This window comes from Cryptomeria japonica, chromosome 10, assembly GCF_030272615.1.
Source record: "Cryptomeria japonica chromosome 10, Sugi_1.0, whole genome shotgun sequence".
Classification (NCBI taxonomy): domain Eukaryota; kingdom Viridiplantae; phylum Streptophyta; class Pinopsida; order Cupressales; family Cupressaceae; genus Cryptomeria; species Cryptomeria japonica.
The window spans coordinates 137,350,686-137,376,642 of NC_081414.1; the positions used below are offsets into that span (position 1 = coordinate 137,350,686).

General features: G+C 35.2%; 1 pseudogene; it reads left to right on the plus strand.

The window, feature by feature from the left end:
* The first annotated feature begins 4,617 nt into the window (after positions 1–4,617).
* Positions 4,618–7,955, plus strand: LOC131027144 (molybdenum cofactor sulfurase-like; annotated as a pseudogene).
* Positions 7,956–25,957: the final 18,002 nt, after the last annotated feature.

A 25,957-nucleotide genomic window follows, 5' to 3' on the forward strand; every position in this document is an offset into this window, starting at 1 on the left:
ATATATACACCAGAATCTTCGACGGGTATATGCAGTATGATCTTCAACAGGTATTATATGGATGTATGTAGTATATCCTTCAACAATGAACCATTAATGCTCCCGATCTAAGGAACTAAATACCCAACCAAGGCAGTGAAAGGACATGACCTCAATCAGGGTAACTTGTCAGATCAACGGGTGCGATAAAGATAAACTAACCCGATAGACAATCATCAACATTCCCTGATAATGAGATGAACTAACTAATATATTTGTCAAGGAAATTAATACTAACCAATATATACGTAGGAAAAACAATTAGATTAGCAAAATAAAGAAATCGCAAAATTAACACGGTGATTATAAGGAAATAAACAAAATATTAATAAAAGTTGCGACAACAGTCAGGAGAAAGATATCTCCTGCTGCTTTAACATTAACAGATCTAACACTCTTCAGTGCATATGAACAACTTTATGCCACTTTGGCAAAAATGTTGGTATTGAATAACTTAAGCTTTCCAATCGTGTTCTCTACAAGGACATTGGCAACACTCTGAGGCATGCTGGGGAGGAGCCTTATGGGTAAGTTATCTATCTGATCCAATCCCGTTCCTCTTTCACCATTATCTTAAGCTTAATTTGAGTTTGTTTTACAATGATGAAAATTAAGTTCTTTCATGTGATATAAATAGTTTCCTACAGAAATCTTCTTTTTCATTGCCTCTAGAAGTGATTTCTTATATAGATCCTTTAGCGATTAATTAAATTATCATTTTAATTATCCTTAATTTATATACAGAGATTTTGTGAAAACAGTGAGGAGGATTACAATCACTTCTGATTCAGGTAGGGACATGATGTCAAGATTGTTGATGTTTGTAGCTAGGTCAGATTCTTTCTAGGGCCGACCAAGCACTTGTGGGTGACTAATTGGCCTATCGGCCTTAGCCACATTAATGTGCAAAACCAATATGTAACTTGTGAATTAAGCTGGCCCTAAATGGGCGATGTGACTTGTGATATGCAAATATAACTTGTAATTGCAAATATGGCCGACCCTATAATGGGTGCCAATTTAAGAGCATATTATTATTATTAGTAGAGCAGACCTAGGATGTATCAGAAGGCAAAGGCTCATATATATTCAAGGTTCAAGAAAGCATCATATACATCCAAGCAATTAAGTATCCAGCAAATACCTTCAGCAGTGCATATTCTTGATCGGCGAATTGTATTCTTGATTAGTGAACTATCTTCTGATCAGCAAAGTATCTTCTAGGGCAGAGAATCATCTCCTGATCAGCGAAGTGTCTCCTAGGGCAGTGAATCATCTTCTGATCAGCGAATCCATTCCTGAAGCAGTGAATCAATACCTTGTGCTGCATCCAGCACAGCGAACCGAATTCTTGGCTAAGCGAATCATCTTCCTTCAATCATATTGCAGATAAGTCTCACTGCTGTGTATGTCAGGTTTATTGCCCTAGTTCAGATGCATGTGGTGCTTCAAGAATTGAAGCAAATTTGTAAAGACATATACTGATTTTTGTCTAATAAGATCTGAGATTAATTGCTGGGCTTTTCACCTCCAAGAGGGAGGTTTTCCCAGGGTACTATTGTGTTCTGAGTGTTTATTGTGTTGATTTACTGTTACTGCTATCAGTTTGATCTAAACTTAACAAAGATAATTGATAGCATGGATAAAACTGCATGCCCTATTCCTGCATTACGATTTTTATTATTGTCTAATAAGTAAATTTGTTATTATATGTGAGGGACTGCATAACGTGAGAGGGAGTTCTGAAGGCAGACAACTTAGATATCAACCTATTGTTGGATTTGTTTTGTCATTGATGTCAAGAAGGGGTTTGCAGATTTCAGTTTAGAATTTGTTGTGTGTACACTGGTATGAGGATCAGATTTGTGTTTCGATTTCAGTTCAGAAGTGGCCATGTGTGCCGGTAATCTTATCTGTACGAGTTGTTTCTCTTATTGCTTCTGCACCTGCCGTTCTAAGAACATTCTCTCTTTAGGCGGCATTTTCTTATCAGTGGCATTTTTCTGTAGTAGCTCTGCATTTACTTACCCGTGCGATGATTATTCTCTGATCATTTTTGTATGAGTTCGGAAGATATGCATTCTTTGGCAGATTCGTATCCTTGCGTGCCAAGTGTTTTTATCATCGTGTTTCTCCTTCAATGGCGGTTTCTGTATATTTCTTGTTGAAGGCGTTACTTTTATTAGCACTGTTTGTTATGTCTGCTGTGAAAAAATAACATCTGTCACCTTTTAACAAATGAGGCGTTTTCTTTTAAGCTGTGTGTGGAAATTCTTTTAAAAAATGAGGCGTTTTCTTTTATGACATCTGTGTGTGGGAATTCTTTTCTAAAATATGGCGATTTCTTTTAAGCAGTTCAGATGAATCGTCCAGTTGGTAGACAGAAAATGAATTCTTTTACAATCTTAACAGCACTGTTACTGCAAATTGAAAGGTGCAAAGTCGACAGGTGTTAAAAAATAATTTTTGGTAGCTATGAATCTTGTCGAAAAATGTTGACCAGATATACAGTCGACTTAGCAAGTTTTTGTTTCGGTTTTTTTAAAAAATACATCAAGCTGTGAAAGTGGATGGTGTGATAATATGCAGAGTCAATTTGGATGAGCGATTTTTTAAGTATGCTCAACTTCTAGTAACCTAGGTTGCACGGGTGTTACTTGGACACTGATTTTTATCTGAAAGGGTGCTAGTAGAGTTGCAAATGTTCATTTAGATTGCTCATTTGAAATTTTTTTGAAGAGATTACGGGTTCTTTGCATATTAAGATGTGTTGGTAGTAAAGGTTGGAGTTTGTGTGAACTTCACACAGGTTTGAAGAGATGCAGAATACTCTGTGTCAACAATTTCTTGTTTTTGTAGCTATTTGCAGTGTATAACTACTGCTGAAATTTTTCAGTTCGAATATTCAAGTGAGTACTGAAGGGTAATCTGCAGTAGATGATTTTTCAAGGGTTTTATACATCTCTGTATGGAACACTGTTATAACTTTTGTGACTTCTTTAAAATCTGGAAATTGTTCCTACTGAGTTGGTGCTCTACTTAAGGGTTGGAGCCTCTTTTTTAAGCTATTTGCAGTGTATACCTAGTGCTGAAATTTCTCTGTGAGTACTGAAGGGCAATCCGCAGTAGATGATTTTTAAAGGGTTTTATACATCTCTGTATAGAACATTGTTATAAGTTTTGTAAATTCTTTAAAATCTGGAAATTGTTCCTACTGAGTTGGTGCTCTACTTAAGGGTTGGAGCCTCTTTTTGTTCTCAAGTTGGTGCTTTGTACGTGAGTTGCAACTCATTATTGTATTTGGGTTGGTGCCCAGTTGTTTTTTATGGAAGCATTTGTTGCCATGGTTTTTAACCCTGTTGGGTTTTCCACGTGATAAAAATCTGTCTCTGTCTCTCTAGTTACAAGCATTTATTTTTGGTTTTTCATGTTGTTAATTGTGTGAAAATACTGATTCACCCCATCCCCATCTCAGTATTTTCTGTTGCTTTTTACCTATGATTAGGTTTGACGTGAGAAAAGTTTTATCAAGATAAATGTGGCTCCAAAACTCATTGGTACTTTATTTTAAAACTAAACCTGCAACAGAGAACATTCATAAGATGTACTCTGTGCAACCGATGACTTTAACCATTGCTGTCAAAGTTCAAACAATGATTAGAGATTTCGGGACTACTGCTAATGCTGAATATGTAAGTTGTTGTCTATATTGGTTAAAGATGATTAAGTAGTCACAATAAAGCAACTACTAAATCACAGATTAAAGGGCATAAAAATTGTAAACCAAGAAAGCATTCTCATATCATATACAAGCTTAAAATCCAATAAATTGAACTGCCCATCTGGGTTGCTAGCCTTGCAAGGCTAGTCCTAAGTCATCCAGGTAGTAACATAGTATCAGAACCATTTTGAGCCATCCAGATGTAACAATAGCCATCATTGGATGATATGTGCACCGTGCAGAAAACTTTGACAAGTCAATCATGGGAGATGAAAGATGAGGGATGGATCTGGGTAGTTACAATCCGGCCTGTTCTTCGAGGATTGTGAATTTTTAGATATGCAATGCTTTTATGTATGGCCATTATGGTACATAACCTGCTTCCCTCGTCATTCTTTGGTCTTTTATGTATGGAAATTATGGTACATAACATGCTTCCCTCGTCAGTCTTTGGCTTATCCAACTTTACATAGATTTCATCGAATTGTGGGTGGGATCTGTCATCAATAAGAAAAAATGCACTCTGCTCTTTCAATCAATCACTCTGCATTGCAATTTCTTTTTCAATCCCCTCTCATTCATCAACTTTCATATGATTGGGGCACCATCTCAACTATCAGCTTTGCATAAATATTTGAAAGCAGCACATACTACCTACGTGTTTCAGGTGCTAATGTAAACAGACACTCTACAGAAAGCTCGTCCAGATTTATGTTACGACAAACTCTACATGCGCTAATGCAAGCCCCCAAAACAAGTAGGTTGCAGAGCCATCTATTCAATTAATTCATGTGCTTCACATAGGTTGCGATGATGAAGAAGAGATCGTTGTTGTGACTCTAGGGACCAAATCTGGGATGTTGCATTCCAGGGCCCTAGTTCGTCTGAAGGCTCAGAGAGACTTTTGACAGCCACTGCACAGCCTGCTGAGAGGTTTTTCAACAGTGAGAGTATTCTTGGGCTAGATGAGGCCTATGCCAAGTTCAAGAAAATGTATCCAAAATTTGATAGTACAGAGAAAGTGGATGAGATCAGAAGTGATGAATATGGGCATCTAGAAGAAACTTTGAAAGTCTGCTCAGATTATTGTGGATTTGGGCTCTTTTCTTACCTGCAGCAGTTCCAGCATTGGGAAGCTTCTTCGTTTAGTTTGTCAGCAATATCTGCAAACTTGAGCTCACATGCACTAAATGGGCTGCTCGAGGAAGGTACTGTTGAGTATGCTATCAGGAATAGGATAATGGATTATCTTAGCATTCCTCAGAGTGAGTACAGCATGGTATTCACTTTTAGTAGAGGCTCCGCTTTCAATCTTCTTGAAGAAGCCCATCCATTTCATCAAAATAGGAGGCTAATAACTGTGTATGACTATGAAATTGAATCAATTAATTGTATGGCACAAACTGCAAGGAAGAAGGGTGCCAAAGGACACAGTGCTTGGTTCAAGTGGCCAACACTCAGACTATGTAGCTGTGAGCTTAGGAAACAACTTCAGCATAAGAAAAGAAGGAAAAAGGACTCAGCGCTAGCTCTTTTTGTTTCTCCTGCCCAGTCCAAGGTGACTGGAGCCAATTATTCCTACCAATGGATGTTTCTTGCACAGCAGAACAGGTGGCATGTATTGCTGGATGCAGGTGCTGTAATGTCCCCAGTTGGGATCCTCTTATAATCTGTCTAAAATCTCAGTTTTAGAACATAAGAAAATAATAGAAGGATATTGATGTAAGACAAGCTGGGACTGGCACTACTGAGAACAAGTATGTTACTGCCAGTAACTTAACAACAGTTCTCAACTACCCCAGATATAAAGATTGCTGTTGCAAATTATTAACAAAAGAAATCGCCTATGGTAGACACTGTGTTGCTCCTTTTTTGGAAATGAAGGAAAGCTGGGATAATTACTTCAACCTCCTCCTCCTAACATGACAAGAGAGTATAATTTTAAGCAACGGGAGATAATTCTATTTCAGATTTGATCTTTGATATACCTTCAGTATAGATATATACTGTGATGATAATTATATGGCAATTGTGATGTCTAATATGCAGTAGGATATAAACAATGTGAGAAGTGATTTCTACCACCCCAGAGACAGTTTGGTTATGCAATCACTGACTCACAGTGACAATCTGCAATCAATATTTATTACTTGTAGAAATGGTGCTATGTTTGGTCCATCGATATTATGTCAACCTGAATGTGGTCGCTTAGGGGTGATTAATATTATAACTGGTTACTCGGTCAGGCTATTGACTCTCTAAATATGTTGTACGCAGTTGCCTGTGCAATTCAGTCAAGCTATTGACTCTCTACGTAGAGCATACCACCTAGAACAAGGATGGTACTGCCAGTAATTTAATAACAGATCTGATCTGTTCTGAATCTGACACTGTATCTTCAATACACGGAACATTTATGCAGGAATATGCTAATCTTCTGGTGTACCTACTTATGTCTAAGACTGAAAATATATCCTTAAATACACAAAATACTAATACAGAGAATGGGCTAGTTCTCTGATATATACACTATGTTCTGGGACTGAAATATATCCTTAATATGTAGAATATGTATACAGAGAATGGATGGTATTCTGATATCGTCTTCCTGAATCAGATTCCTTCTTCCGTTTGGGTATAATCTGGGCGTCGTTTTTCCCCCTTCCTTTTCCCCCAATCGATTCTCATTATATAACTTGTGGTTATCCGACAGTTGCAACCATCGGTTGGAATGGGCATGTTCCTTCCGTAATCGCACTTCCTTATTAACATTGCGTTTCTTCATAACAATATTATGTTTGGTAATTGATGAGTTTATTTATCGATTAGATAGCTTATACGAGTTGCTAGGATTATTATTAACCTTCCTCCATGCCACGTTAATTGATCTTCTGGCGATTACAATGTATTTATCCATAATCGCTATTCACTATCGATACTAATTCGGTACCGGGACCTTCACAATGTATGACGATCGATGCTTAGCCGGTTTTCTCCAGCCATGTATGTGACAGGTCTTCATCGGATGAATCTTTGGTGGTGGTATACGGAAGGAGTTTTGGTATTCAGCATAGCTCGATACTTTGCCGGCAGCGAGGATTCATTTATTGTAGAATTCCCATAGTCAGTAATAGCAAAAGATAACAGAGGAAATTCTCCAGAACCATTAAATATTAATCAAATAATAATATAAAATTTTAAGAATATTATTAGAAATATATTAATCAAATAATAATATTTAATAAATAAATAGATCTCCAATATTCATTTGTTGTTTAATTATTATATTAATTATTAATAATAATTGCTTCTTTTAGGATGCATATAGCGATCAAGGAGGGGACATGACATGTGCTTTGGGTCCTAAAGACATGGATTCCCTTGAACTATCACTCTTTACGCCTGATTTTACCATCACATCTTTTTACAAGGTATTTGGATCAGATCCAACAGGTTTAGGATGCCTTTTTATAAAAGACTCTGTTCTGGGCTGTCTCCAAAATAAGGAAAATACAGGAACTGGAATGGTAAGCATTATTCATGTTTCTCCTCAATACTTGAGTGATTCTGGAGAACGGCGTGATGACACAGTGCAGGAGAGCGATGGAACTAATGAAATTGGAGAAGATGGTTATGGCTCCGAGTTCTCTATCAGACCTCATCTTCCAGCATTCTCTGGTGCATTCTCATCAGCCCAAGTAAGGGATGTATTCGAAAGTGAAATGGAATATATGAGAACAATTCTGACAAGGATGGAGCTAGTACAATTTGTGAGGAGATTGATAATCTCTCAGTAGATGAGATTATGAAAAGTCCCATCTTTAGTGAAGAAGAAAATGAGGATGCGATCTGCATAGACTTGGGTGAAAGTCCAGGTGGCCTAAATACTCAAAGAATTTCAAAAAGAGTCCTCCTAGCAATCTGGGTTTGCGCCAACTCCACAATGGGTTTTCTCAAAGAACCAAACATAAAAAATCTTCTACTGAAACCATATCCAAGTCTTCAACGGAAGATTATGGAAATGGTCCTACTTATGATGAAGAAAAGAAGAGTTTGGGTGTGAACAATGAAATAGTGTCATTTGATGCAGCAGTATCATCTGTATCACAAGATATTACTCAGACTAAGTTGGTTTCTAAATGCGCAAACTTCTTGTTTAAAAGGAAATACCAAGCCATTGCAGGATGATATTAAGAAAGCAACATCCAAAAAGTCTAGAGAAATTGATACAAGAGAATCTGTTTACAATGGCCAAGGAAAATCACATGCAGACCAAGATCCCAGTAAGCCAAATGGTAACAGTTTCTCACATGGATCAAGTCAAGGAGATAACCTTCCTTTAGAAGATGAGATGGGGATTTCTAGAAGAGTGGACTCACAGAGATTCCCAAAGCCGACATGGATAACTTTCAACTTAGATGGTGAAGGCTCTGTTTCTGCAGGTTATGAAATAGATGATAACAGAGACAAAGGTGGAAGTCATACTTCAGAACAAAGTATGAGCATTGCAGAGGAAGTTGTTCAGTCTGTCTCTTCTGAAATAAGTAGTTGTGACAAAGATGATAAGCAATTCATGGAGCATCCATTCCATGCAAAACAAAATATTGTAAATGCCACAACTAGCCTAGCAAGGTCCAAGAGAGCCTGGAAAGGTTTGTTTTTTAGTTGAAAGCAAGCAAAATCCAGCAGAGAATGGATGCATAACAAATGAAAGTTGTATAAGAGAAGAAACAGAGGGGGCATTCAGGCTTCTAGATAGTAACATAATATAAGAACCATTTTGAGCCATCTGGATGTAACAATAGCCATCATTAAATGATATGTGCACCGTGCAGAAAACTTTGGCAGGTCAATCATGGGGGATGAAAGGTGGGGGATGGATCTGGGTAGTTACTATCCAGCCTCTTCATGGATTGTGAATTTTTAGATATGCAATGCTTTTATGTATGGCCATTATGGTAAATAACCTGCTTCCGTTGTCAGTATTTGGTCTTTTATGTATGGCAATCATGGTATATTACATGCTTCTCTCTTCAGCCTTTGGTCTATCCAACTTTGCATAAGTTTCATCAAATTGTGGGTGGGATCTGTCATCGATAAGAAAAAAATGCAATCTGCTCTTTAACTCAATCACACTGCAATGCAATTTCTTTTTCAATCCCCTCTCATTCATCAACTTTCATATTACAAGGGCAACATCCCAACTATTAACTTCTGCATAAATATTTGAAAGCAGCACATAATACCCAGGTGTTTCAGGTGCTAATGTAAACAAACACTCTACGGAAAGCTCGTCCAGCTTTAAGTTACTACAAACTCTACATGCACTAATGAAAGCCCCCCAAACAAGTAGGTTGCATAGCATCTATTCAATTAATTCACGTGCTTCACATAGGTGTCCAACACAACCAAGAGGGTCTACTAGGTAGGCTTAATGTTCCACTATGTGTGCAATATAAAACTCTTGAATCATAATATCAAAACAACGCATGCTCAGATAGTAGACCTGCGTGATAGAACAGAAACTACACAGGGCTGGATCTGGATTAGTGGGTTCATTCTCTAGTGTCTTCCATTCAATGTAAGGATGCACCACTATTAAAGAACAATAATTTGCAATTAAATAAGGGATATTGGACCATCGTGGCATCTGCATTTTTCCCTTGTGGAATGACTTTCAATCTAGTGTCTATGTCAAAAATTTGGCTCCACTTTTTTTTATTGTTGGTATGATTCAAGTCTGATTTTAGCCAGTCTATTTCATTCATTTTACGTGTTCTATTTTTTCTTCATTGGTATACCAATACACTGAGTGAAATACAATGTTAAAGCCTTTATGCTTCTTATTCTTTCTTCTTCAAGAGCTTGCTTAAATTTTAAAACGGTTCTATGTTTCACTCTTTAAACTATTTTTATTTTCTTCTTCAAGAGCTTGCTTAAATTTTTAAACAGTTCTATATTTCACTCTTTTAACTATTTTTATTGCTTGTCTACTACATTTATCTTCAGCTGGCTCCTAACCAGCGACCTATGGCCTTCAGGTAGATAATGTACACTAAACAGAGGGTGAAGACAGCATAATTGCTATTGGTGGTTATAAGAAAAGATATTCTTTATCACTAGGAATCTAGTTCCTGTCATTATGGGAACGAAATCAAATTATTAAATCATAAAAAAGATTCCGGAAAATCAATATGATAAATGTTCTTTCAAAGAGTTATCAGTCAGTTTGTTAGACAAAATGGATGTGCGAGGACATTTTTGTATAGAGAAGAGAAAGAAAATTACAATGTAATAAATTATCACACAAATGACTTAAACTATCAATCTCAAGTTTTATTGCAGTTCTTTTATATTCAAAGCAACAAATAATGATTAAAGACTCCAAATCTATAAAATTATTTTTAAAAATTCATCATAGAAAATGAAGGGTATACATAAGAAACGCATAGAACAAAGCATGGTAGTCACACAAATTGATCAGGTAAAACAATCTAAAACATTAGGCACGTGTACATACCAGGTCCCATTTGTAATCATTCATGCCAACCTCACCAAACACGTCAACTTCAATGACTGCAGTTTCTCTGTGTTTCTACAACCCACAAACAATCCCGATAGCTGTTTGTCAGTCATAACATTCCAAAACTTGACCAAAAAAAATTTTAAATACAGAATATATTGGAACATAATGACCTAAAACATTTGTGATTTACCTAGAATTAAGACATCCCAATCCAAAAACTTTTTTCTTGAGTAAAACAATGACATCCACCTAATAAATATTCAAAACTTAAAAAATGAAAAAAGGAAGAGCGTTAAAAAGAAAACGAAAATCACAAGCCTAAATATATCATCCCACATTTTACGTACTTGATTTGGGTTTGTACACTTCGTTTGAGGTTGCTATTCCATTGCCAACTATGTAATTTAGAATTTAATGGATAGTTTTAGTGGAGCTTATACATTTGCATATTTTGAATTGATATTTGTTTTCTATTATTTTGAGATGTAGACTTTGTCTTGAGTCAACAAAAGTATGCAATGTCAGTTTATATTGTCAAAGGATAAAAAATACATGCAAAAGTCAAAACTCCACACCTTAAGTTTTTAAATAGGAAAAGATAAATGAAAAAGGAAAAACCTAAGTTGATGATGCAGTTCACCTGTGAGCAGGTTCAGAGGGAGTCATGAAATGCTTGCCTCCTCTTAGAAATGGACCCACCCATGAATCCGTTGACAGTGCCATGACAACTGAATATAAAAATAAACATGAGCTAACCTATTAAAAATTAAAACAAACAGAAATATTTATTTCCAAGAAAAATAAAACATAGTGTGTTAACTTAAATATTAAGAGAACAATGTCCTTTGAAGTGGTCAAATCTAAAACGTTTTATCTATAAATTTATAATTTGAACAGTAAATTATACCAAGATAAAAGACTGATTACATCAAAAACATTAAATCATATCAAATATCTAACATATAATGCCCACCACTGTCATCATAGCACCGTGAAGAGTAGGCAAGCCAAAAGAAATAAAGATAATGATGCTAAGGATAAATAAACTAGGGCTGACAGCTCCAAGGGTAGATGGTTATTTTTTATTATTGTCCAACTGTCCATGTATAAACAATTTGTGGTTCTTATTCAATCAGGTGCAGCAAACAATCCATTAGTTTTTAGGATAAAGATATCTTAAATAGGAAGATCTGGGATTCCTATTAATTCTGGTAAGGCAAACAATCCTTTAGTTTTCATTGGAAAATCTGTGGTTCCTATTCATTCTGGCAGGGTAAACAAATCCTCTACTCTGCCTCTGTTACTACATAAATATAAGGAAAACATAAAGAATAAAGATAATCAATAAGAAGAATTACCTGCAAGAAGAATTTTGCCCTCATTCAATTTCTATTTCCTGATCCCTGCCTTTTCCTATGCTTTGCCTCTTCATCCTCTGCCACACACAATGTGAAAAACAAAAAAAAATAATAGATAAAAATCATGACAGACACACAAAATGTTTCACAAATAACAGATTGAAATCATGGACAGACAGACCAGTGTGCACACTGCAGACAAACTCATACAGAAAATGGAAAAGCCAAGAAATAGAAAAAATGCAGAACAAAGCATTGTGAAAAAAAAAACATAATGAAAGAAATTATTAAAAAACAGAACAAAGTATTGGCAAAAGAGAAAATTAAAAGAAAAAACGTTATCTGTACCTGGTCTACAAATGCTGAGGGTTATATATAATCATACTTTTGCACGCTCCATGGAATTTGAAATTTGAATTTTGAATTTTCCTTCCGTTTCAAACATTCTAGAACACTCAACGGCTAGGTTAGTTTCAAACACGAATCGGTGTTTGAATCCACGGACCATATACATGGAAAGACATTGCAATGCGGCCATCCGTTGGATTTTTTGAACACGTTTTTCTCGCCTCTGCTCGTGTTTTTCTCGGACCGTTTCAAATCACTGTGAATTTCGTTTGAAGCAGATTGGCTATACCTAGGGTTTCAAAATATTTAGCAGTAAGGTTTAATGCTTTTCCTGCTGTGAGACGCTTAATCTCTTCAATGAATTTTTATTATTTCTTATAAAATTTATCCCGTTGTCCTGCAGATGCTTAATCCCTTTCATGAGTTTATATTATTTCTTATAAAATTTATCCCTCATTATTATATTGTATGTAAAATATTTATTTATGTTTTTTAATATATAAAATATATATTTAAATTATATTTAATCTTGTTATATACTAAATTCATAGAATATACTTTAACTTTAGTTTATTTTCTTTGAATAAGAGTATGTGTTTAGGGGAACCTACATTGTGTAGTTAGGCTCTTGTTTGCAAATAGTATGTGCAACGTTTAATATGTTCATGAGTATGAAATCTTATATTTGATGCAGGGGATTTGACTTATATTTATAAATTTTTATGTATCTTTTGGGGTTCTATCAGTGACCCCTTTTATGCTAAGTCTTCACCCTTGCTTTGAAATTTGGTTAGTATGTTATGTTTCAAATGATCTCATCGTGAGGCCACCAGTTGTTAAGTCAGTCCCCTTTTCGCTGGTTCAAAATAGTAGCATCTATCTAATTATTCGGTGAATAAAAACCTTTAATTTTGTCCGTCTCCAATATAAATATGAATGACTTAACGAGTAAACGTAGTAAGGTTTGCACTTGTTTTACTTGTGGGCAACATATGGTGAGAGAAGAAAAGGAGCTTGTAGGCACAATGAGAGCCAAGGTAAAATAGGGATATCAACATGGAATAGTATAAGAAAATTCAATGACTCTAATTTCCTTTATGCCATCTCATAAACAACAATAAAGTCATTTTATTTTAGTAATTTATTAATTTGATTAAGGAAATGTTTAGTTAAACTCACTAATTAATGTCGAACTTTTAAGAAAAGTATAAAAGTGTATTTGCATGTATGTATATCCAAATGTTAGCGAGTATAATAGTGAATGTTCTTTTTATTTTGGTTTAATTTATTTATTGGTGTGTATGGAAAAATTTATGCAAGATAAGTACAATAATAATATTTCCATTTTGGTAGACTCGCTTAGGGATTCTGAATAAATCGACATTATGGCTTATGCTTTAAGATATGCTCTTGGGTATCAACATTAAGACATATTCTCAATTCAAATAGAGTTATAGTATGGTGAATATTATTACTACATCACTTGCACTATTGTCTTGTAAGGAATGTTGTATAAATGCTTAAGTATTATCTATTTAATTAAATAATAACTTTATTACTAATGGACACCTTGTACAAATTCCACTTACCTAAAAGAGAAGAATCTTATGAAAGGAATATCTACTTAAGGAAGAGAGGTTTCGACCTTGTGTTAAGGGAGCTTATTCCACATTTACTCTTAGTTGTGATTCAAGGTTGAATTTGTTGTTTCATGTTGTGGATTCCTTTATCATTATATATATGTTATCTCCACTTGATTTCCTATCTCGACGGTGAAACTTTTCCTCGCACAACAATATAGTCTTAACATAGGTCCTAAAGTGTACAATATGCTTATCATTGGTTAGATTTACAATAGCTAATATGAGATTGATTCATTCTAATTTTAAATATCATTATTTTATCATTATATTACATTGATAAGGGTATAGATTGTTCCACACTCCCCATCTGCTTATATCTATGTAATTGTGTCAGCATCATGATGTACTAGCACTAGAGAGTTATTGATTTGGTGCTCAATCGAAATTAGATAAACACCCTTCTAGCATTTACCATGTTGGATTATAAGTTCTTTGAATATTTAATGATTAATTTCTATGAATTGAAAGATGTTAGTTGATTTCATAGATATTGTGTTGTTATCTAATTTTATGAAATGTTGATGCAACTACTATAAAGACATTGCTTTATAATTTGAGATCTTTATAATAGCATTTAAATTGATTGTAATAAGCCATATGATATTTATTGTATTTTGGATCAATACAATATTAATTATAGTATATGGTTGTTGCGATAATTAGTCCTACATAAAAAAAATTTAAAAAAAATTATAGGAAGTAAATATTCCTTAGTTTTCAATTAATTAATTATTGGTATACCTTAAAATTGACTAGTTTATTGTCTTAATATCCATTAATTTGTGTGGCGGTCATTTTAAGAATCTATGGTTAGAAACTCATAATATAATTACTTAAGTCAAGTTATTGTCATCTTATGAGTTTGTGTACCCACTCTCAGAGATCAATTTTGCTATTCATTAATCCAATTCTTGTAGAAATTTATTCATGCTTATGGTCAACGATAACTTGTAATTCCTACACCATGTGGAGTCTTGCTAGAAGTAAACTTAGTTTATAAATGAATATGGAATTATTCACATGCAAAATTAATACTTAAGTAAACTTTCTTACTATATTGGCATAGTATATCCTTAACCAAATTTCCATCGCTCGTTCTCCTAAGTGGGTGGCAGCTGACGAGAAAACTATCTAGGGAACTAGACCATAGAAAGGGTTGTGTACCCATTATTGAATTTTCATAAGAAATGGTTTTAAATTGAATAATCATACTATGATGTCTTTGTGCTTGAAGTAGGCAAGGCCATTAGTGGCAAGCCCTCAAGGCATAGGTTCGACCCTTAGGACTTGTCTTTATAAGAATTAAAATAAAATTAGTTTACAACCCAACGTTATGTGTACTTTGTCCTCTTTATAAATTCTTGAATGAAACTAACTTTTGTCGATTTATCTAGCTAATGTATTGAGGTGACCTATCTATATGAACATGTACCTAACTTTCAACCCTAACTTTCAATAAATCTTACATCGTGCATCTAGTTATGTGGGTATGTATACAAGTACAAGTATTAGGGGGCTAGGAGAATACAATACAAAAACAAGAAAGAGAAACTCGGGTATGCAATGGCATGTTATGCTCGTTGTTTGAATATCATAATAAACCATTGTTCTAAGTAGATTAATTTCCATCTTGTATTCTAATTAAATGATACAAGAAATAGGATCATAAATTGTTTCTTTAATTAATCTAGTATGTTTTGATTAATTAAAAATGGGTTTTTGAAAGGAACCTGGAACCTTGTAACATAGCAGGAGAAAGATAAAGCATTAAAGAGGCAAGAAATAACAGTGCCTGGACACCCATACAAAGAACATATCCCAGTTAAAACAAAAAGGGATCACAAGACAAAGAGAACAACACTAGACAGCCTAAGGACAACACAAAGACAGCACCAAGACAGCACAAGGACAAGGACAACAAGATGTTTCTTATGAGTTCTTCCGCATGGACCACCATCTACTTCATATTGACCGCAAAGTTTTTCATATCATCTAGCTCTTTTTCCTTGATACCAACCTGTTTCCGAGTGTTGGCCCTTGTTCTTTTTTCATGACCCTTCTTCTCAGTCTGATCCTTCTCATTCTCCTTGCCTTTAATCTGTTCAAATTTATTTATCAGCATGTTAACATGGTCAACAATGGCCTTAAGGATCTGGAAGTTTTGCTCAACAATCCTCTTCACAATAAGCTCCATTTTATCCACTCTATTGACCAGATTGTTCAGGTTAGTTTCCAAACCTTTATCATCTCTGATCCCTTCCATCTCCTTCACCTTCTTTTCCATTTCCAAAATTTTACTAACCATTGCCTCAATTGCTTCAACCTTGTTAATAACAACCATTAATTCTTTAACTCTCTCAAAGAGAGGCTTCTCACCCATAGTAGCCTTTTTGATCATATTGAGATCAGTCTTCAAGTCACCAATCTCTTTTGCCATTTTGCTAATGACCTCACAGAAACCCTTGATGTTGTCATTACCTATGACACCATGATAGACATTTTGATTTCCCATGTTGTTCTCCTGAGCCTCATTTTGCATTCTGTGTGTGTTTAGGTTCTCCCCATGGTCACCGTCCAACATTTCATCTTCCTCCTTACCCTTATTATTATCCATTTTTTCAACCTCAAAATCCTCATCAAAAGAAATAATAATCTTCCTTTTCACCTTATCTATGCCCTTACTGGTCTTCTTGGTCCTTTGGGTTTGCTTACCCATTCCCTTTCTCTTCTTACTTTTTATGATTTTATCATCAAAAGACTCATCCTCAGAGTCTGAAAGGTCAAAATCCACAGCAGTCCCCTTGCTCTTTCCCTTGGTCTTCCCCTTGTTGCTAAAATCCTCAGACTCACCCTCAGTTTCAAAATAGAGATTTAACCCACTATTCTCACTTTCAGTATCATCATCCCTAATTTGTTTGTCTTTACTAATGGGTTTCTCAATAATTTTCCCCTTCAACATCTTATAAACTAAAACCATTAAACCCTAGTGGAGGGCGTGATCTCTTTGAGAATCTTTTTGCATTTCACTAGTATGTTATTGTTTAAAAGAAAAAATAATATAGATTAGTTAAGTTTGGAGTAGGATAAATAGGTTGTGTTGTGTCCATTAACCATGTACTTTTTGGGCATTACTCATAGGAAGAATGTATATGATATTTTGGGAGGACTATAGAATTTTACTTTTTAGTAGTAGTAGAAACTAAGTAAACTGATTTTTTGATAAAACTGTCGATACAATTTATTTTGTACAGTAGGTTTGTGAAGATTATTTAAGTTGATATTGATATTGTAATTTCTTTAGAAAAATAATACAAATAGAACCATTTTCGATAACAAAAATACATATAGATAAATAATAATATTTTTTTAACAAATATAATAATGTTTTAGCAAATAATAATATTAATAATTATATCATTCATTTATACTCACTTTTTACCTTTTAATAAGTTTCATATGTCGTAATTTTAACTTTTTAAGTGTGATTTTACTTGTAACTTTCAATATAAAAGTTAAAATTTATTACAAGTGAGTTTTAATTTTTTTAATTTAATTTATTTAAGAATTTAACTATATATATACTCAATTTTATAATAATTTTTTATTTGTTAATATTGAAACAAAATTAATATAATTTATAATATATAATTATTTCCACAATTTTTTTGGGTTAGCTAATAGCTACTAAGGGGTAGTAACCATTATATTGATATTAAAAAAGTTTACATTCTACATTTTTGTCTCAATGTCTGCCATGAAAATTGTAGACACCTAAAAATGTCTCATTGATCATGTACTAATTATACCTCTAATTGATTAAATGATCTTTATTATTTAATTAAGTTAATTAATCTCATTCTTCTAATTTCATATTTCCTCATCATTTCACTTATTATTCTATTTTCTTATTCTATCATCATTTAATCATTTCAATCATTTTCTAAATATTAATTAAATATATATTATTTAATTAATTGTGTTTGATTCCCCAATTTAAATAATCTTTATTATTTAAATAAATTAATTCTCAATTTCTATCTCTAATCATTTAATCATTAACCTTTTTCTAAATATATATTTTTTTTAATCGGTAAAAGGCCGAAGCTAGATATTTTATTATTTATTTATGAAATTATACATAACTCCACTCATGCGGGCGTCGGTAGGAAAGAGTGGAGTCGAGAAAACCTTCGGCCTAGCCTGGGACCAAATTCCAGCATATTTCTAGATAAATTTCAGCTTTGATACATGAAAAAAAAACCCCAGGCCAGGGTTATCAGGTGGGAAGGTTTTTGATATTTCCTTCCCTTACAAGCCCAGAAAGAAATGTTTTCATTAGCCAAATGCTCCCTCTCCTCTTTAATGTTGTAGTTGTTCTATAGTGATTCATAGTTGCTCCAAGATTGCCCAAGATCACCTGGTAGCCTGCAATAATAGTTATTCATACACTCGACAAATTTGTTAGTAACAACCTATTCGACTTGCAATGTCAGTTGTTCCACAACTTGACAATTATGTTAGTATTATTGCCTGATAAAACCTAAAATTATTTCCAAAGAAAATAGTAAGGGTAAAATCAGTCGATAGTTTATTGCCTGATAAACCTAAAATTATTTCCAAAGAATACATATCTCCTAAATTTTTAGAAAATAGTAAATTTTAGAGACAGAATTTTAAGTACCAGATATGCTTAGGATAGAGCAGAGTTGCCAAGAGGTCCTTCCTGCCATAAAACCTCAGTCCTCCGACTCTTGTTTATGCTCCTGGACATTATCCTTAGTAAGGGTAAAATCCAGGCTACAACAACAAGAGTGGGAGAGGGAGATTCATATAATCCATCCTCCCTTGCCCTGAAGTTTTATAGCATAAGGAGTTCACAATTTGCTAGGTAGCCACGTAAAGTTGGTCAGCTTAAAATTGACATAGAGACATCAGAATATAGAAAACATCAACAGATGGCATTAAAACTCCAGCAGATGTCCCTCGAAATAAATCAAAGTGGATACCCGAAGTAGTATGCTATCTAGAATATCTATTTAACTGTTTTAATAGCAAGTTTGTGATGTATATCTATATAGTAGTTGTTCCTACATGTTCCTTTGGTAACAGTAATTTGTAAAATATCATACTAATTAAGTCTTTTTTATATGATGCTTAAGTTTGTCTGTTAAAACTACTATATTGTTTGCTATCTCAAACATAATACAGATCACTATAGTTGTAATTTTACTTTAAGTCCATGTATATACCAGCCTCTGTAGTGCTATATCAAAAAAGGAAGCATGCTCCCCCTGAAAGCAGAGTCACTTCACTCCTCAGAAGAAGCCCTATCCTCCTCCAGAACCAGACCCTCAGCTCTGAGGTAGTCTTCAAACCATGTCGGCTTAGGAGGGAGTCGCACATGGAATAAGAAAAGCAAAAAGTTAACATTACAGCTAATTACCTCAGACCTTTCCGTGGATACTGGCTCTCCATCCATGGAGATAATGGGGAACCAAGGCACTGGCCTATTATTCTGAATGAGAATGTCGTAATTCCTTGGCCGCGGAATAGTCCCATCATTGTCAATATTAACTAAAACCCTCTCAAGGTTGCCCAGAATAGAGGCATTGAAGACCTCTCTGCACAAAGCATTGGTATCTTCATGGCTTTTGGTATAACTCATAGTGACAGCAAGAAACATGGCGGCCACGTCTATATTGGCCCTGGTTCTATCCAAGTTGGTGAGGAAATCAGGGCCTAAGATATTCTCCATAGCATCAATTACCAAGGTGTGAATGAGACGCATAATGCACTTAAGGCGATCCCGAGTAATGGCTCCTTCAAAGGCCATTTGTCTCTTTGAACTACACAGTTTAATTGGGGTGTCCATTATCTCAAGAATCACCACACGGTTTCATAGGAAAATAGTAGCTTATCCGCTTGACAGACCTTAAGCTGAGATTTGAGGTTAAATGTTTTAAACTCTCCAAAGAATCATAATCTGAAAATATGAATTACAAAAACTCCACTTTGGAAGGAAGTCATTGGTTTCCGAAAAAATACATAGCCTAAAATGATACGACCGCATAGGTAAAATCATGAGAAGGAGCCCAAAATAATTTTGAGCATAGAGGCATTCGCATACTCTACAATCAAGATCTCTGACAGCTCATAATTATTAAGATAACAGGGGGATCTCGCACACTCTACATTTTAATATTATTTAATTCATAATTTTGGGTTGATTAATCCTTAATCTAGGGGACCCTGCCCACCCTGATAATGATCGGCCATATTTTAAGTTATGGGCCAATTATTCCCGTGAAAGATCTTCGAGAATTCAAATGCAGGGCATAATCATCAGTGGTGACTGATACTATCTTTGTTATTTATTGTGGCAAAGATAGAGATCCGATTAATTATTGCTATTTGCTTTGGGTGATGATCTCAATTATTATCTTATAAGAGTTTTTTTTCCGTCTTCTTTTTCCTTTTATATTTTTAAAAAAACTAAAGTCTCGTCATTGTTATATGATTGTCCGAAGATATTTGAGGAAATCTTTATAATTGGCCGAGGTTCGTTTTATTCCTAATTTTGGATATTTGAGTTTATAAAGGTGGCGAATATATTTGTTTTTAAATGGATGGATTATATAGATACCTGTGTATATATATATAACCTTCCCCTTATATTTACACACAGGTATCTTTATATACCCAATTCATGAATTTTAGATGGATTGCTTGATTCACTGTGTAGTGAATAGATTTTATACCAGTATACGAATATATATATATATATATATGTTCAAAAAGTGTATATATATATATATATATATATACTGATATATATGTGTTATATATCCATATGTATATATACATATATTCTTATGTATATATATATATATATATATATATATATATTTATATATATATATATATATTTATATATATATATATATATACCTATATATATTTGTAAATGTATATGGTTATGTATAAGCATGTTTAAGATATGGAAACAAGAGTATAGGGTTTTAATTATGTATCTGAAGTATTAGTGATTCTATATGAAATGAGGCAGGAGAGTTTTGAAGATTCGGTTTTAGTTATAGAGATTCATATGCAGAGTCATCTGTTATAACAGCTTATTGATTAAGGGTTGATTTTGGGAACAACATGAGTCAATGTCTTACCATCAGCTCCCAAATTGGCAAGGAAGTCAGCTCTCCTATTGCCCTCCCTGTAAATGTGGTTAAAGATGGTCTTATCAAATGTTTTCATGTTTGTCAGGATTTTTTCCAAAGAAGCATTAAGTTTCCAATCAGGCATAGACCCCTTTCTGAGGGCATTGATGATAATAGCCGAATCACCTTCAATGACAATCTTCTTAATATTGAGTAACATGCTTAAGTTAATCCCTGCATCCAATGCTTGCATTTCGGCCATGTTATTGATACTAGAACCATAGGGTAGAGCCATGTAGGCCACCTCTTCCCCATTTGAATTGTGGATGCTATAGCCAAGACCCACCCATCCAGGGTTACCCCACGAGGCACCATTAAAGTTCAATTTAAACCATCCCTTGATAGGAGGGACCCATTCACAGTTCTTACGAGATAGCTCATTTGCTAGGGAACCCCTGCCCATGAAGGGAGGGATTTTTAGGCCTTTCCATCTGAGTCTCATTTTTTCATCCCAGTAAGACATGTTGATGTCTCTCTGGAGATTTAGGGTTTGGTTATTTACTAATTCAACTACTGAGGCTTCAATTTTATTGACCAATTGATACCATTGCATTTTGCTATTTTTGAAAATCCTCCTATTTCTCTCTTTCCATATTTCCCAAATCATGATAGATGGGGTTATGACCCATAAATGTTCAAACATGCTACCAATGTTCCTAATTGGCTAGGCATAAAAAAGATCCAAAATGCTATTGGGGATGGGGGAGTACCAAATCAACTGCTTTCTTAACCAACCCCAGCAATTATGAGCATAATCACAAGTCACCAGAAGATGATTAGAAGATTCTTCTGCCTTTTCACATAAAGGGCATCTACTTGGCCCTTCATATCCAAATTTCTTAAAAGTTTCAGAAGTGAGGATTCGGTTTTGAATAGCCAGCCAAGCAAACAGACCAGCTTTCGGAAGGCACCTTTTATCCCAACATAAGGATAAAGGTAGGTTGGAGCAAGGGGTATATTTTTTGTTAAGAATATGTTTGTATCCCTCCTTTGATTCATATCTTCCCTTTTTAGAGCCAGCCCATATCAATTTGTCAGAATCATGAGTCAAGGCAATATTTCTTGAGGCCAAAATCTGGGATAAGGAGGAACTTTCCATGGCCGAAATATCAGGAAGCATTACTGATTTCCATCTCCATTTTTTCAAATGTCCAATGCTAAATTCTTCAATGTAGTCTTTTACATGAGATCCCCACAGTCCTTCCAGGGTGGGAATAATTGACTTTAGGTTAGGAAGAGTGATGAGGGGCGGGAAAGCACCCCAAGAGTCTCTCCAAAATAGGGCATCCTATCCATTGCCAATGGACCAAGTTAATTTATCAGAAATGATGCTTCTACAATCAAGCATAAAGTTCCAAATTCAGGAACCCTTAGGAGGGTGGGCAGTTCTGAAGATGCTAATTGGGTCTGGGTTGTGCAGATACTTGTTGAAAAGGGTGCGGGCCCATTTAGCATTGGGGTTAGAAAACATTCGCCAAACTAACTTGGCCCCTAAAGCTTTGCTCTGAATAAGAAGGTCTTTGATGCCTAAACCACCCATTTCCTTGGGTAAGCAGATCTTGTCCCAGGCAATCAGCGGAAGTCTGGCTTTATCTTCCAAACCTTGCCAAAAAAAGGTCCTGATATGACTAGTTATTTCCTTCCTCTTGGAAGCGGGTAGGTCCATACATGACAGTTGATAAATAGCCATGGCTGAGAGGACCGCCTTGATCAAAGTGGCCTTTCCAGTAGATGAAAGCCATTTGCCTTTCCAAGAGGATATTCTGTTTGTAATCTTGGACACAACCTGGTTCCAGAGACTGGAGGATCTAGTACCTTTGTCTAAAGGGAGACCCAAATATTTACATGGTAGTTCTCCTTCATTAAATTTAAGGATTTTTAGAATGCTTGTTTGAAGTTCTTTGTTTGTGTTAAAGAAAGTTATATTAGACTTAATAGTGTTGATTTCTTGATCGGAGATATTAGTGTAGTTATTCAGAATATTTTTAATTCCATAAGCCTCCATATGGCTACTTGAACCAAACAACATGGTGTCATCCACAAATTGTTGATGGGTGATAGGCTCCATGTTAGAGGTGATTTTTATACCAACGAGCAGAGCCTTTTCTCTGGCCCTATTGATCAACCTCCCAAGGGATTCAACCATTATAATGAAGAGGAAGGGGGAGAGGGGGTCCCCTTGTCTAAGGCCTCTGGAAATTTTGAAGAAGCCCTCCGAGGCCCCATTGACAAGGATTGATATCCTTGGAGTTGCGATACATTTGAATACCAAATTGATCCATTGCTTATTAAACCCGAAAGCATCCAAACATTTGCATAGAAAGTACCAATCCACTTTGTCATATGCTTTCTTGATGTCAAGTTTTATCAGCATGCTCAAAGATTTGCTGTTTTGTATTGAGTGAATAGCCTCCTAGGCGATGATTATACCATCATAAATGGATCTGTTTGGCACAAATCTTGTTTGCTCCTCGCTGATAACAATGGGGAGGAGGGTTAGTAATCTATTTGCCATTGTTTTAGTGAGTAATTTATATAGAGTATTACATAAAGCTATTGGGCGGAAGTCCTCAAAACTTTCCACGACCTCCTTTTTGGGGATAAGAGTGATGAAGGTATTATTAAGTTCTCTGAGGATTTTCCCAGAGTTTCTCATCCCTTCTAAGGCCTCAATAATTTCCCCACCCATGAAGCTCCAGCATTTTTGATAGAAGAGAGCCGGGAACCCATCGGGGCTAAGGGCCTTGTCTGGACCCATTTGAAATAAGGCTAATTCTACTTCTTCTTTTGTTAATTTTTTGTTGAGCATTAAATTGTTTTCTTCTGATATTAATTTCAGAATATTTTTTAAGAATTCACTCTCCTTGGCCCATTTAGAGCCCTCCCAATTATTAAGGATAGTCTCAAAATATCCCACAACAGTTTTAGCAATGATTTCCGGGTTGTCAGTAAAGTCCCCTGATGCTAATTTGATTTTGTTGATTCTATTTAATGCTCTGCGGTGTTTAGTGCTATTGTGAAAGAAACTCGTGTTTCTATCACCGGCATCAAGCCAGTTATCCCTAGATTTTTGTTTCCAGAAGATCTCTTCACGAGCTAAAATCTCCTCATAACGAGCCAGATTGCTTTTTTCCTGCTGATATAAGAGGTCATTCATCCCATACTTTATCACTTCCTCATTAATAATCTCCATCTCCTTTTCAATCTCTATTTTTTGTGAAAAGATATTTCCAAAGTGCTCTCTATTCCACCTTGTTAATTGTTGCTTGATCTTCTTAAGTTTAGTTACTATTTTGAAGGTTTTGGAACCAATGCCGTTGGTATCGTTCCACCATTTTTCAATGAGTTGTAATAGATTTTCATCTCTGAGCCACATTTTTTCAAAGCAAAAGGGGGTTTTAGTCGGTTTAAGAGCTTCTGTTATAGTTAATTGGACCGGGAAATGATTTGATCCAGAGATGGGAAGGACACTGGTATCAAAGGATTGTGACAGATTTCCAAATAGAAAAAATCTATCTAGTTTTTCTGCAATATTGCAGAAACCTCGTCTTTTGTTATTCTAGGTAAAGGCCTCACATTTGGCAGTTAAATCTAGCAAGTTGCATTTATGCATCTAGTTCCTAAAGTCTAAGCATGTTTGAGTCATCTTGTTGATACCCCCCATTTTTCCTTGGGGTCTAGAATTGCATTGAAATATCCACCAATGAGGCATGTTTGATCACATTCATTAAGAAGGTAATTCTCAATTTCCTCCCATACTCCCTTTTTTGCATGTGTTTGTGTAGGACCATAAACATTAATTAGTGTGAAATTTAAGTTGCTTTTGAGGCTCACAACTCTACCACACATCCAGTTCGGGGTCTTACTTATTATGCTGAAGGAGACTAGCCTCGGACCCCAAATGATGGCTAGTCCACCAGATGCTCCAGAGGCAGGTTGCCCTTCAAGTTCTCTGATACCTTTTTTTTTTTCTTTAAATTTGTTAATTCACTGCTATTAAGTTTGGTTTCTTGTATTAAGAATAATTCTGGATTGTATTTGGCAATGCATCATTTTACAATACACTGTTAGTTAGGAGCATTCATGCCCCTAACATTCCATGTAAGGAGTTTCATGGTTCATTGGGAAGGATCTTCCCCTTCCCTGCCTCAAAAATATTAGTGATTTTAGTCTGGCCAGCTGCACACCCAGCCCTAGAGAGTAATTCAGTCATAGTTTTCCTACCCCTCTTCTTATGGTCGGTGGCAAAGTCAGGGGGGGAACAATGCTCAATAATGTTAGCTATTCCCAGGCCGTCCCCGACATCAATTGCCGCATTACTAGAGGGAGGGGTGATCATAACCTCAGAGAAGGGCGTACACAATTCTCTGGCTAGTAGAGATTTCTGTAGTGCAAGTTCTTCCTCATCAATGATTTCATTAATAAATAGCTCCATAAGATCATCTGTAACAGAGTTGCCCACATAATCAAGTATACACTTATCTTCAAGGGCTCTTTTGTTATCATCATCCTTCATGATGATGCTCTCATCTGTTAATTGGTTTTTTCCCTTTTTATTCTTTCATTTTTTGTTTCTATCTTTGCTTTTTTTGTTCTTTTTGTTCTTCTTTTCTTTTTTCTTTTTGTTTTTATCCCTATTTTCTAAATTTAGGGTCAGATTGCTTGGAGAGCCATTCTCCCCCAGAGTATTCATAATACGAGCTGATAGAGTTTCCTGGTGACTGGGGATGGTTTCCAGAATAAGGGGGCCTTTAGATACGTCTGCAGTGTTCAAGTCATTAATAATTTTGTTGGCTGTAGGTATAAGGATCGGTGAGAGACTCTGTTCATTCTCAGGGTTTCTCCTCCTAATTTCCATTACAGGATCTTTGAGTGAGGTTTCTTTTCCCCTACATTCTGATAACCTCAGTGTGTTGTTTGAAACCACTGATCCCAAATTTTGTCTATTTAACATGAAACCTCCCTTAGGGTTGAATTTAAAGTCCAGAACCTCCCCCTTTGGAGCTTTAATGCATGTTATTTTTGACCCATAATTAGAGGAGAAGCAAGTCTTAGGAATGAAATCATTCGCATTGATCTCTGGTTTGATTTCA